This window comes from Anabrus simplex, chromosome 1 (genome assembly GCF_040414725.1).
Source record: "Anabrus simplex isolate iqAnaSimp1 chromosome 1, ASM4041472v1, whole genome shotgun sequence".
Classification (NCBI taxonomy): domain Eukaryota; kingdom Metazoa; phylum Arthropoda; class Insecta; order Orthoptera; family Tettigoniidae; genus Anabrus; species Anabrus simplex.
The window spans coordinates 1,079,065,388-1,079,080,604 of NC_090265.1; the positions used below are offsets into that span (position 1 = coordinate 1,079,065,388).

The following is a 15,217-nucleotide window of genomic DNA, read 5'->3' on the forward strand; positions in this document are numbered from 1 at the left end:
TTTAAACGCAGTGATTATTGACGTGCACTTATTGTGTAAATTTCGTGTATTTATAACATTTTGTATCATGGTGTAATCACCGAGGATAGTGAACAAGGAATAACCCACCTGTTATGAGCTGCGTAGCATTCAAGCTACTGTGATACATGTTCGATGGATTCGTGTGTGGCTAGATTAATTCACTACTAGTCAAATACAGTGAAGTGTTGTGGGAGCACAATTGGAATTACAATTAGAACGTTGAAAAAGTGAATTTGTTCAGGAAATTGCGATTCACGCATAACAACAACAACAACAACAACAATAATAATAATAATAATAATAATAATAATAATAATAATAATAATAATCATTATAATTGGGCAGCTTCTGCTGAAAGTGCAAACGTGGATGTGAGTTGTCTTACATTGTGAGGGGATGTGAAATAAGCAAATTAGTGACCCTTAACGTTGGATTACAGTGCAAGTGAATACGTGATAGTTCAGCAATATCGGGATAAATTTAACCATGCCTGAGTGTTGTGCGTATTACAAGTTGACCCAATTATAACCATAGTGTTTTCCCCTTTGCATATTGGAACGAGTGATCGCCGATCTGGGAAGAGAATACACGAGTCACTTACCTTCCCAGCATCTCATTGTGTTGAATACCTCCAGGATTATTATGCACGGTGAAGTCTACAAGATGATGGATCTCACCCCGGAAACGAATCAAGGACCTCACGACATCAAAGGCAGCAAGATGATGGCTTAAGCTGTTATGAGTGTGCTTCCTCGGACAAGAATGATTACCCTAGATAAGTGCATTTAAAAATTTACTATGTTTGAAAGTCATTTCCCTCCTGTACAAAGTTAGAATTAGCATGTCAAGTAGATTAAAAATGTGAATGATGATCGCAGGCTGTTCGAAGGGATTAAAACTTTTAGTTTGTGTAGCAGGAAGTTTGTTACTGGCATGATGACCAGCAGTTAATTTAAACCCCCTTGGAAAGTAATGCATGTTAGTTATAAGATTCTAGTAATGAATTTTTTTTGTCTTCAAGAAGTGTTGTGATGGATGGAAGTGGTATCCATCTAGGTAATCTCAAATGTTATGATTAAATGAGATGTTCTGCCTCTTCAGAGAATACGAGGATGACTTGCATGTCATGCGTAAGACGGAGCATTTAAAGAGTTAAAATGATGTTTTAGATGCGAGTATAATTTCTAGTGATGTAGATGTTGATTCCCATAGGGAACCTAAAATATTTGTCCTGAATGAGTAAATTTATAATACCAATATAATGGTCCGTTATTGGACATTATAAATTTTCCAGCTAACTCATTCTTGGTTGCCTGCGTTTCGCCCTCGTGTGCTAAGTTAGGCTCGTCAGTTGGGACTTGGCACACCACCCAAGACGCAAGGCTAGTGCATACCGTGGAGGCCACTGCATAGGCTACTTGAAGCCACCAGCAGTGCCAATGCACTGTGAGAGCTATGTCTCATTTCCAAAAATAGATGCCTGCCTGGCCATCAAATGATGTAGATGTTGATTCCCATAGGGAACCTAAAATATTTGTCCTGAATGAGTAAATTTATAATACCAACATAATGGTCCGTTATTGGACATTATAAATTTTCCAGCTAACTCATTCTTGGTTGCCTGCGTTTCGCCCTCGTGTGCTAAGTTAGGCTCGTCAGTTGGGACTTAGCACACCACCCAAGACGCAAGTCCCAACTGACGAGCCTAACTTAGCACACGAGGGCGAAACGCAGGCAACCAAGAATGAGTTAGCTGGAAAATTTATAATGTCCAATAACGGACCATTATATTGGTATTATAAATTTACTCATTCAGGACAAATATTTTAGGTTCCCTATGGGAATCAACATCTACATCATTTGATGGCCAGGCAGGCATCTATTTTTGGAAATGAGACATAGCTCTCACAGTGCATTGGCACTGCTGGTGGCTTCAAGTAGCCTATGCAGTGGCCTCCACGGTATGCACTAGCCTTGCGTCTTGGGTGGTGTGCTAAGTCCCAACTGACGAGCCTAACTTAGCACACGAGGGCGAAACGCAGGCAACCAAGAATGAGTTAGCTGGAAAATTTATAATGTCCAATAACGGACCATTATATTGGTATTATATAATTTCTAGATCGTGAATTTAATAATTTTCTTTTGAATATCTTGAATTAATATCCCTTATGTAAATATATGCGAGTGTTTGTGGTATTGAGCCGGAAGTGATGGTCGGTGAATATTTGTCAATTTATAATCGAGGCGATATAAATATGTGCCAGAGATAATCTATGCAAAGCGTGAAGAATTGTACCACGCTAGTTATAATGGGATTAGGTCGAATAGAACCATGTGAGAATTAATATGTTAGCGTCGAGCTTGAAGGAGCCGTGTTGGCCCGAATTTTCTATCAAGGCAGCTTATTGAAGAGAGATATCTTCCCCCTGACTGTATGAAAGAGGGGCGGACGAAGGTACCGTTACGCTAGGGAAAGTACCAGCTGGACACAAGGGCTGAATGAAGCTGTGGGCACGTTACAAGCCTTGACTGTGGAGCGTTGAGTGACCATTCACTTTCTAACAATATCCGACGGACATTTACGCATAGAGTAGTTAATTGTCACCGCAATTGAATTAATATATTAGGAACAATAGACTTCCTCCCAATTTTATTTTGTTCATTCCATCCGATCTAGAAATTCAAAGCATGCATCCTGCAGTGAGAAGACCCTGAGTTCGACCCCCATCTAGGGCAACGTGTATCGTTGCTATTATTTTTGGTAATGGAAGGACCATTCCCTCCATATAATCTTGTATATATGATTAAGGGTCATATTATATGTTTGGTAGTAGTTGAGTGTATTATTACATGTAAAATGTCATGTTATTGTCCACGCGTCATCCATAAGCCCAGTATTATTTTATGTTAATTGATTAAATGGTATTATTTTTTTAATCCCGGCGAAATATGCCTATGCGATTAGTTACACCTTTGTAAATAATAATGAAGTTAGTTATTAGGGCTAAATATGACTTTCAGATATTTTGGAATGTGCTTGTCATAATTAACATACTGTCTTAATCCTTGATCACGTAATGATATGATCACAAGAAATTATAATATTTCAAAACTCTAGTTCATGAGTAGAAAGCTGGGATGTTATCCAAAGGGGTGATCATTATAGTGCTGATTATTATGTATAATTAATTGATTAATTAATTAATTAATAAATGCCTAACAATGTTGTGAATAATAGAGGTAGTAACAAGTGAAAGGCCTCTAAATATCGGGATTATTGGTGTGGAATACTAATTCCACAAGACAATTAAATAATAATTTCATTAATTTGAATCCCGCATTTTTTTTTTGTAAGTGAGATTATTTACGGCACATTTCATTTTAGTTATGGATGTTCTTTCTCAGTTGATAATGAATTTGATGTTCATAAAACCTTAAAACATCATTCTTCTGATTTAATAGTGACGTTGTATTCCTCTTATATATTGAGATCCCTACTTATAAATGCCCATTAGTCCGAACGTATCACAGACCTGTAATGCTCTAAAATTATAGCCGTGGTTATTCTGAAGTAGGGATGATGAGAATTCGATTCTAGGGCCGTTCGTCGAAGATCTCATCACGTATTCTCCATTCGGCCGATGCACTCACGAATTATTATTATTATTGTGCACTGAAGCCCCGGACAGGCACAGTAGGGATTAAGTCTATTAATCATAAATCTTCTGTTTGTGCGGGCGTTTAAAATTGTGCTAGCCTTTGAACATGAAAAGCAAGAAGAAACCTGAGTGTGATAACCAATCATATCAGGGTAATTTGACAAGGTTCTTCATAACACCCGTACATATTAAGTGGGTACTAAAGGTAAACAAAGATGCAGAAAATACGACTGGTTCTTCCATAATCAGCACAGGACTTCAGGCTTTCAGCACGTCAGGAAGAGAGCCTGTAAATGAAGTTAAATCTGAAGTCAGATATGTAACAGTTCCAGTAGGCTTACAACTAGGTCAAGGGTTATGAATTTCATGTTGTTGGTCCATATTGAACTGAGAATAACATGTGAATAGTAACACAGTAAAGGTTTCCACCTATTCAATACTAATATGTATTTACAGTATTATAAATTACATGGAACTAGTTTCGACCCACCTAGGGGTCATCATCAGCCATATTAAAGCATACATAAGTTTTGTCGAATCCTAAAACGTGTTATTTTTAACTGTAATAATCTTATGGATTTATAATTTATAAAGTGAAGTGTGGTAATGAGATGAGAAATGTTAGTATGGTACAGGTGAGTAGTAATTAATAATAATAATACGAGGAGTATATATACAAAGAAGTTTGGAACAAAGTACAAATGGGGTGCTTAGTGTTGTAAAAATATAAACTCATGGATATCAGTAGTCCTCATACTAAAGAATACAATGTAAAATAACACATATAAACATATATACAAGTATGTACAAAGTCTGGAGAGTAAAAAGTGATACTCTTTTAATGCCGAGTCGGCTTGACACTGATCAGCTTAAGCAGAGAAATTAGGCATTTGGTGCATTAAAGCTGTGTTGACCAGCTGCGTTGTTGATTGTTGGACGTGAAGTTATTTTTGAATTTCTGGTTAAGAAGGTGGATACTGCGCATGGATATATCAATTCTCAGTTCTGGGCGGAAACCAAATTGGACCTGTTAAAATGGAGAAAGCCGGTAAAAAAACAAAAAACACGGAGATAGGAAAAGGTTAACATAAAGTGAAAGGACGCTTACCTCGCGCTGCGGTGTGTGTAGTATAGCTGATGGTGTGCGACTGGTGGCAGGAAGAGAAGTGTGGGCAGAGAGGAGGGCAGGCGCGTGTGGGTTAGGAGGGGGTTAGGAAGAGTGGGGGTGGCTGTGGGCGAGGTGGGGGTGGGAGGGGGGGCCTTAAGGCGGGGCTGAAGGGTGCGGGAGAAAGGGTAATTGTCTCGGAAAAGTACCTTTGATTAGACTTAGGATTGAGTTTTGGTTGGCTGCATTATTGTTTCTGAGGAAAGTGATGAATAGATCGAAGAGTATGTTGGGTTTCTCTGAGATTTCATTGAGATTGTGACTGGCGTTGAAGTATTGGTCTAGGTGTATGTAGTAATTTTCCATTATGTTGAGTAAAGGGCCCTTGTTTGCTAATTCAAGGATATCCATGTCCTGTTCGATATTGGTGAAATTATGGTTATAATCATGCATGTGTTGGCCGATGGCTGAAAACCTGTTGTATTTTACTGCGTTAGTGTGTTCGTGGTATCTGGTATTGAATTCCGGTTTGTCCGATGTAGGATTTTTCACATTTGATCCTATAAACTCCTGATTTTAAAAAACTGCTGGTCTTGTTGATGTGTGAAGTATTGTGTAAAACGTTCGTGTTCTTATTGTTGGTTTTGAAGGCTATTTTAACGCCTTGTTTCTTGAAGATATTGGTTAACTTGTAGATATCATTGTTGAACGTGAAGGTGGAAAATGTTAGAGGTTTAGTTACTTCTTTTTTGAGGGTAGTTTTAGGGCGATGTTTGTGTTTATTGATTATCCTTTCTATAAAATGATTATAACCATAATTTCACCAATATCGAACAGGACATGGACATCCTCGAATTAGCAAACAAGGGCCCTTTACTCAACATAATGGAAAATTACCACATACACCTAGACCAATACTTCAACGCCAGTCACAATCTCAATGAAATCTCAGGGAAACCCAACATACTCTTTGATCTATTCATCACTTTCCTCAGAAACAATAATGCAGCCAACCAAAACTCAATCCTAAGTCTAATCAAAGGTACTTTCCGAGACAATTACCCTTTCTCCCGCACCCTTCAGCCCCGCCTTAAGGCCCCCACGCGCCTGCCCTCCTCTCTGCCCACACTTCTCTTCCCGCCACCAGTCGCACACCATCAGCTATACTACACACACCGCAGCGCGAGGTAAGCATCCTTTCACTTTATGTTAACCTTTTCCTACCTCCGTGTTTTTTGTTTTTTACCGGCTTTCTCCATTTTAACAGGTCCAATTGGTTTCCGCCCAGAACTGAGAATTAATATATCCACGCGCAGTATCCACCTTCTTCTTAACCAGAAATTCAAAAATAACTTCACGTCCAACAATCAACAACGCAGCTGGTCAACACAGCTTTAATACACCAAATGCCTAATTTCTCTGCTTAAGCTGATCAGTGTCAAGCCGACTCGGCATTAAAAGAGTATCACTTTTTACTCTCCAGACTTTGTACACACTTGTATATATATTTATATGTGTTATTTTACATTGTATTCTTTAGTATGAGGACTACTGATATCCATGAGTTTATATTTTTACAACACTAAGCACCCCATTTGTACTTTGTTCCAAACTTCTTTGTATATATATTCCTCGTATTATTATTAATTACTACTCACCTGTACCATACTAACATTTCTCATCTCATTACCACACTTCACTTTATAAATTATAAATCCATAAGATTATTACAGTTAAAAATAACATGTTTTAGGATTCGACAAAACTTATGTATGCTTTAATATGGCTGATGATGACACCTAGGTGGGTCGAAACTAGTTCCATGTAATTTATAATATTATAAATACATATTAGTATTGAATAGGTGGAAACCTTTACTGTGTTACTATTCATATGTTACAACTAGGTAACAAAAAATTCAAAGAGTGGTGTAAGGAACTGCCTTGGCTAGCATTCAGTAAAACTACAGGTATGGCTCAATATAAATAAATCTTGTGTTTAGTTTCCAAATTCTTCAGATCAGTCTTAAAAAATAGTAACAGGTTTCACAGGGCTGTTTAAACTAGAAACATTTAAGAAATATAACAAATGTTTACAAAACAGAAACTTGGTGGCAGCTTGTAATACAACATTGTTTCCAGAAACCCTGGTCATGTGTGTAAAGAAAATGGATCCCAGTATGTTGGACAATTTGAAGTTGGTTTGCAATATTGCATATTATATTGCAAAGAATAACAAGCCATTCAGAGATTCTGCTGGATTATAGAACTGAGTGAGAAATTGGGAGCAGGGCTGAGTGCGGGAAGATAACAAGTTGTGTTAGTTTACTGCTGGATGGATCAGCGGACAGTGAATCTGTAGAACTAATTTTCAATGTAAAATTCATAAGGAACTTTAAAATCAAAGACATTTTCCTATCACTTGCACCTTTAGACAGTGGGTGTGCAGCTGGGTACATGGAAGCACTTGAAAAGAAACTTCATAAACAACTTGAAAAACTTGGCATTCCAGAACAGTTGAATTAATTCATAAGATCAGACTAAAGGTCAAACATGTTGCAGCTGTGCACTGCATAGTACATACGCTTCAATTAAGTGTATTAAGTTCTGTAAAAAGTGTGGACTATATTGGTGAACTTGATTCATTACTGAAGTCGCTCTACAAATTCTACTACAGAGGTGCCAACCTTTGAATGGGCTCTTCAGTAATACCCACCTCCCATCAGAAAGTTTTCGAGTCAAATCCAAATCATTCCTCGATAATGACACCCCTTCTTCCCCTCCCGACAAAAATCTATTCTAAGTTATATCATATTACACAGTAAAAGTTGCACATTACCAGTCAGTTCTGTCATAAGACATTCTTTATAGATATTTTTTTCGCAAACAGCAGCTACTTCTTAATGTGGGTTTTCTAGCTGCGTCCTTACCCTGTGATGACATTTTCGTCTTCTGATCAATAAGCGCTTTCAGTGTAGATGTTTTTAATGTAGGCCTTAATTCCTTTAGTTTTTTCCTATTAATACTGAAAACTCATTATGTGGGAGACTTACTGTCAGGTACACTTAATCCTGGAATAATACATTACATTTTATAGTGGAGAAGAGCAGAGTACAGCTCCTTCATTTACAATGAATTTCACAACGCTCACGGGTAGCAAACTGAAGTGATGACTGAAATATTGTTGCCAACTCATAAGCATTGAAACGAGGAGGATTGAGCAGTAATCCTCGAAACGATATTTTTTTTTTCCTTTTTCCCGTTGCAATTATTTTTTCGTGACAATGTAGCTTTTCCGTAATAATTTCCCCTTAGACCGTAATACCGTAAACTTGTGGAGAAATCCGTTATAATTACGGATAATCCGTAATAGTTGGCACCTCTGCTACTATCAGTATCCCAAGAGGCTACAAGAACTGAGGCAAGTCAGTGTGACATGTGTTTTGTGAGCCTTGGGAAAGCATTCTGATTATATTAGACACATTTGCAAAATTAATAACTGGTTTGATAAGACAGTTCAAGTGTAGAAAAGGTTATTCCAGTGAAACTCAACTTGTAGCATTCCAGCAAGATACAGCAGATATTTGAGATTCAGGTCAAATGAACTGTATCGCTATTGATTTATCCAAGGCTTTTGATATGGTAGATCATGGGAGATTACTGATGAAAATATGGACCCATGGACTAGACAAAAGAGTGAGTGAATAGGGTGGCTACATTTCTAGAAAACAGAACTAAGAGAATTGAGAGTAGGTGAAGCATTATATGATCCTGTAACAATTAATCCATTAGTGCATAAAGTTAATTTTTTTGTGTTTTATTTCAATTTATCTACACACTTCACTTTTAATAATTGCAGGAACACATTCTAACAATCAGAAAGTTCAGACAAGTGATAGTTTTATTTACACAGACCGTCCGATATATTGGACGCTATGCACTCAGGTCAATACAACACTAGTTACACAGCATTATACTGTACAATAATGTTGCAAGGTAGGTAGTATTAGAGAGTTGGATTAATTTATCCAATTTACACTGTAAACTAGATCTACAATTTCCACTCGATTATTTATAGGTGTCAGGTTAGTGGGATTCTTGCCGGCTCCTGAACTTTTAGGCTAGCTCCTCAATTCAGAGAAAATTTCTGCAGCCCTGGTACAGAGAACGAATTGCTGTTGTCGACAGATGTCAAGCCAATGTCCAACAAAACAGAATGGGTCTACCGTATTTACTCGTGAATTAGAATCCCCCACTGGCTTTTCCAGGCAAAGAAAATGATAAATCTTGCATACAAGACCCCCCACGCCCCCAACGTCATTCGTGATATAGTGTCCACAGAAATGTTCTCTCAAGTTTCCCTGACTTTCCCTGACCTACTAAGAAAAATTAACCTGACTCGCGAAAATTGAGTAAAACTCGTGTCCTCATCCCGAGGTAGTGCAGCTCTTTTCAGGCATACCCCCATTGGAGGTGAGCTGCATGTACCATTTCAACCACATACCAGGCCTCCTGCCATTCTTAAATTTCTGGCAGTACCGGGAATCGAACCCGGGCCCCCAAGGACAGCAGCTAATAACACTAACCGTTTCGCTACGGAGGCGGACGCGAAAATTGAGTGAGAAGTTAATTTGTCGAACAGCATGTTTTACAAAGAACAAAAAAAGAAAATTCCAGCCTTCACTATTTCCACAGCTGTACTAATTCTTGCTCCTCTTCCTTTTTTTTCAATTATTTATGGAAAAACAATTACACTGATGGCACTTTATATACAAACAAATTATTTAAAGGTAACATGTAGGCCTAACATAGCCCTTTATCTTATCATTTCCAAGAAACAGAGTACAACTAACTTACTAACAGAGTAATTCAAATACGAAATTAAAATCATTTTACCACAGCAATCTAATACTATTTCATGTGGATTTGAAGTACTCTTGAGATCAAAAGCAATTAACTTGTGTTTCTAATGTAGGTGAATATAAAATGAATTCCAATTACTCTAGGGCTATATTAAAAACAAGTTTCAAGTTTGAAGACAAATCAGTCAGAAAAGATAGAAATGAAAAAGGAAGTTTTCACTTATTGAAAAGATTACGGTTGTCATCATTACCTTTTCCAGAACTATTTTCTTCAATTTCAGCATCCTGCTTTTCTCTTTGAATTTTCTTCTGTTTTTCCTCCAAATCTTTAAATTGTAATTCAATTCAATTTACCGGAGGCCCCGGGTTCAATTCCCGACCAGGACAGGGATTTTTACCTAGACATGAGGGCTGGTTCAAGGTCCACTAAGCCTATGTGATTAGAATTGAGGAGCTATCTGACGGTGAGATAGTGGCCCCGGCCTAGAAAGCCAAGAATAACGGCCGAAAGGATTTGTCGTGCTGACCACACGACACCTCGCAATCTGCAAGACTTCGGGCTGAGCAGCGGTCGCTTGGTAGGCCAATGCCCTTCAAGGGCTGTAGTGCCATGAGGTTTGGTTTCTTGGGTAATTCCTTTGTAGTGGTGGATGTAGTGCTAACTCCTGGCTGCATATCTTCACGTGGAGATGAAGTAGAGGTATTCTTTGCAAGGAAAGAAATTGTTGGTAGAGAAGACTTAGCTTTCATGAATTTTATATAAGTAGGTCGTTTAGCATGAGAAGTGACTGCTTGTTTACCCACATTACTAAGTTTGAACCACTTTTTCCTTTTTTATGTCACACCGACGCAGATAGGTCTTGTGGTGGGACAATGGGATGGGAAAGTCCTAGGAGTGGGAAGGAAGCGGCCGTGGCCTTAATTCAGGTACAGCTCCAGCATTTGCCTGGTGTAAAAAATGGGAAACTATGGAAAACCATATTCAGGTCTGCCGACAGTGGGGTTTGAACCTACTATCTCCCGGATGCAAGCTCACAGCTGTGCGCCCCTGACCGTACGGCCAACTCGCCCGGTTTTGAACCATTTACAACACATTTTACAATATGCTGATGTTGCATCATTTACCAATATGTCCAACCAACCACTCGGTTTGGGAAACACTTTACAGTCTAGCCAAAGTTTATTATATATACACTGCTCATTAGCCATTGTCATGAGTTTCAAGAAAGCATCTTCGAACTGAAATAAAAAAGAATAACATAAAAATGGTTGAAGGAAATGACTCAAGTGCACAACAAAAATTGTAGAATTGTTGTGCACTTCCTGTGAAAAATACTTGAAAAAGAAATGCTACAATAGCCTGGGTTACAGCAGACAAGAGCCTAAAAATATCCCCTCAAATCCATCATTGGGGAAGATTTTCCTGACCAACATTTTTTCCCCTGACTTTCCCTGATTTTCCATGACTTTCCAGAATGTGGACAATATGTAGTGAATAGTTTCGTCCGTTGACCCATGCAATGAAAACACATGTTGAAGTCATGCGGTACATCTGTGTTCCATAGTAGGCCTACTGCAACTCTGATGAGGTGGCACAAACAGGTTAATAGTTTCGTGTCTGACCTGCACACTGCTATTAGTCATTCTATATGTCTGTGTTTTGTAGTTAACCCTTAGAGTGCCGAGGAGCGTAACTGCGCTCCTCCCGACTCGCGCTAAAATTGCCAGGAGCACAATTGCGCTCTTTTTGCCAGCGCCTGAATAAACACTAATTACTGTGTATTGTTTCGTTGATGGGTGGAAAAACTGGTTGTTGCAGGATAATAAAGGTGCAGTATTTTCATTATTGCATGCAGATTGTCACTACGTTTGCTTGTTCAGGTTTTGTGAGTACTTTACGTTTGCTTGTTCGGGTTTTACGAGTGCTTAAACTTGGTGTATGTTTTATGAAGTGTCGCTGAGTAGCTAGTGAAAATGGCAGCAAGTCATGATGCTGACGGTGATGTGTCCACGAACGATGACGAGTTAGTGGAATATTTGAACACTTCACCCTTTAATGGGAGTGATTCTGAGAATAATGACTCGGACAGTGACAGTGAGGTTATGGCGGGAACCGCGCAAGTAAGTGCTGCAAAAATATCAGAGCTTGCAGGATTCCAAACTCAGTGATGGAGCAAATGATGGTCCTGAGAATGAGGATAACAATGATGGTGATAGCAGCAAAGCTCCCCAAAGATCTGTGTTTCGGGAGGTTTTTGTAGGAAGTGATACTCGTTATCATGCTGCACCTGTCTACTTGGAATATCCAGGTCCAAAACATGTCCCGCCTTGCAACGCGAAACCTATTTTGTATTTTTATCTCTTTTTTTACTCAGGCTCTGTGGCAGCTAATGGTGACAAACTAATAGATATGCTACTCAATTCTTGAGGTCAGCACAACAATTGAAGCCGAATTCCCACGTAAAGCAGTTTAGCCTCTTACTCTAAAGGAAATGAAAGGTTTTATCGCTGTATTTTTAGATATAGGAATTACACGCAGACTGACAATATCTTCATACTAGAACACTGATTCTCGAGTCATCCCATGGTTTTCAAAGATGTTCTCAAGGAACAGATTCCAGCTAATACTGAAATTTTTCCACCTTGTGAATAATGACTCGTTTCCACCAGGCCATGAGAAATATGACCCATGTGCTCGCTTCAGTCCTCTTGTGGATCACACCAACAATTTGTTCAGACACCATTACATTCCCACCAACACCTTAGCATAGACGAGTCACTTGTTGGAACAAAATGTCATTCCTCTTTGTTGCGTTATCTTCCAAACAAAAAACATCACAAATGGGGGGATAAAATTCTGGATGCTGTGCAACTCAATATCACATTGATTGGGTTTCTTCTGCTACCATGGAGCAAACAGCAATGTCGATAGGAAAAATATACAGAAACATGGGCTAGCATTTCTTGTGACTAAATTACTTGCAGTAGGCAAGTACCTAATGAAGGGCTATCATGTGGTAACTGGCAATTTCTTTACTATGATTAGTCTGGCTCAGCATTTGTTTTCTAAGGGTACCTAATTCACAGGTACTCTCTGGCAAAACAGGAAGGATATCCCTTTAGAACTGAAAGGTAAATTTGCTATTGGTGAGACTAGGTACTTTAGAAAGGACGACGTCCTGCTAGCTGGCTACAGGGAGAAAATATCTAAAAGACATCCAGTTTTGCTCTTGGCTACGCATTCCATTGCCGAAAGCAAAACTACCACCAAACCAAGAAAGAACAGACCTCCTAAGGAGGTAATGAAACCAACAATTATACACCAGTTCAATAAATTTATGGGGGGTGTTGATGGTTCGGATATGATGCTATACACTTACCCAGAAGAGCGCCGGACACTCAAGTTTTGGAAGAAGGTTGTCTTTTCAATTTTGCGTGAATGGTGCTGAAAGCACATATTATCTATAAGGAAAACTCCTCTAGTAAGAAAATGACGAGGTTAAAATTTACATCTTCCATTATTCTTGAACTCGAAAATGAGTGGATGTCAGAAAAGAACCTTATCTCCAGCATAGCATCCGACAGATCCAAATTCTCCCGCAGCGCTACTGGAAAAACTTCTGGGACGTAACCTAAAACGATATGCCATATGTAGCAAGAAAGATGGTGGACCAGTAAAGAGATCCCATTTACAGTGTATAAAGTGCAAAAGGGGGCTCCACCCACTATGCTTGGGGGTCCACAAGTGTTAAAAGTGGTAGTGACTGAAAAAGTGTAAATATGTACATGATTTTTTTGTAGATAGCGTTAAAATAATTTCAATAAATACTAGGCAGAATATCCCGGGTTTCTTTTATATCAGACTACGAGCAAGTACACTTCATAAGACATCCTGTCATCTTTCTTAGGTGAGTACCTACGTATTTCCGGTAACTTTTGTAGGTCTGAACTGGAAAAATATAATCTGCCCCATGCTAATTTCCCAGGGAAAAACATTTTCTTCCTCAAATATGACCTTACTTGGTGTCATCTGCTATCAATATCAATACAGTCAAACTTTCTGAGCAATTTGGGACAATAATCAATTATCAGGATTTAGAATTAGGAGAATTATGGCTCATCTTGTTCAGCCTTGCAATTTGGTCGTAAAGCGGATCGCATTCTTAGCATACCCACTGTATATAGGCGTGGCACTAAGAGGGTTAAGAAGGTCTGCCAGCGTAATGATTAGAACAAATACCCACCATTCTCAGAAGCCTGAGTTTGAATCCTGGTACCATACTGCCAGAGATGTACGAATGGCAGGAAGGTTGATATGAGGTAAAAATGGTACAAGCAACTCCCCTCCATTAGGGGCGTCTAAAAAGAGCTGCACCACCTCGGGATGAGGAAATGAGTTTACTTTATTTGAGAAATATTCACGGTTGTTGCTATTAATATAGCAGGCGAGATCATTAAGAAGGTGATCGTTTAATATCTCATAACTCGGACCAATATAGGTATTTTTGGAGAGAAGTAAGTTTAAAACATGATAAAAACAATCTAATCATAATGACTTGTGTTACTCACCAAGGTACCTAACAAATAATAATGCCGTGGAACTTCGACACTTTCCAGGCATTTGATACGCATACTTAACCTAAACAATGTGGCCTCTCTTATCTCATTTACAGCTGTTTAGGCAAATCCTGATATGATAAATGTAGAGAACAAGCATGAAATATACTTAAAAATAAGGGTATGGCTTTTAACAGCTGCAGTTGTCCAAAGAATGCTTCCAGTCACCATGTATTATATGCAGAAGTACAACTCTTAACATACGCTGGTTATCAGCTGGTGGATTGGCACACTTTCTACAGCACAGCTTTATATATAAGGAGTGGCTTCTGCTACACATACACCAACTGGGAATATCAGAAACCAACTCCAGAAACCATTTGGGAATAGATTCTCACTGTTTGGACTCTACATTCGTGAACAAAATTTTTAAAAGTTTAAAAAAGATGGGACCTCAAATGCTCTTGATTGCAGTGCATGGCTGACGTGATGGCAGTGAAGATGACGTCATTTGGAATCATGACATGCCGGTACCAGGGAAGCTGGCGGCACGAGACGATAATTTGAATGAAAGCAGTGATCGAGTTTACTCAGGTTTACTGTGTGGTAGGCCTACTACTCAACTGACAGACAAATGACTGGCCATTTAAGTTCTTTGGTATCAATATTACATAATATGATAATACCCTTATTCCTTTTCCCTACGGAGTCAAGTATAAAGTGAGACGTATCTTCGTAGCGAGTTTTTACGACCGTATGCCCTTCCTGACGGCAACCCCATCAGAGGAAATAATGAGATGAAATGTATGGGGTGAAGTAACTAAAACTGACTACATTTACCAGTACTTTGTATATAGGCCTAAAAGTCGTGTTCACCATTTATTGTCTCTTTATATTTAGAAATACTGCCTTCCAACAAACAAAAAAAGAAAAGAAAAAAAGGCAGTATAACTCAAATACATTTATAAGTTTGTTAAAGAATAATGTAGAATGTTTATGTGTACAATTTATAGC

At 38.7% G+C, this 15,217-nt stretch overlaps 1 protein-coding gene across 1 annotated transcript in view; it reads right to left on the bottom strand.

Moving 5' to 3' along the window:
- The window catches only part of LOC136858011 (cobalamin trafficking protein CblD), a 50,295-nt gene that overhangs the window by 22,560 nt on the left and 12,518 nt on the right, over window positions 1–15,217 (bottom strand). The gene's annotated exons all lie outside the window — the stretch shown is intronic.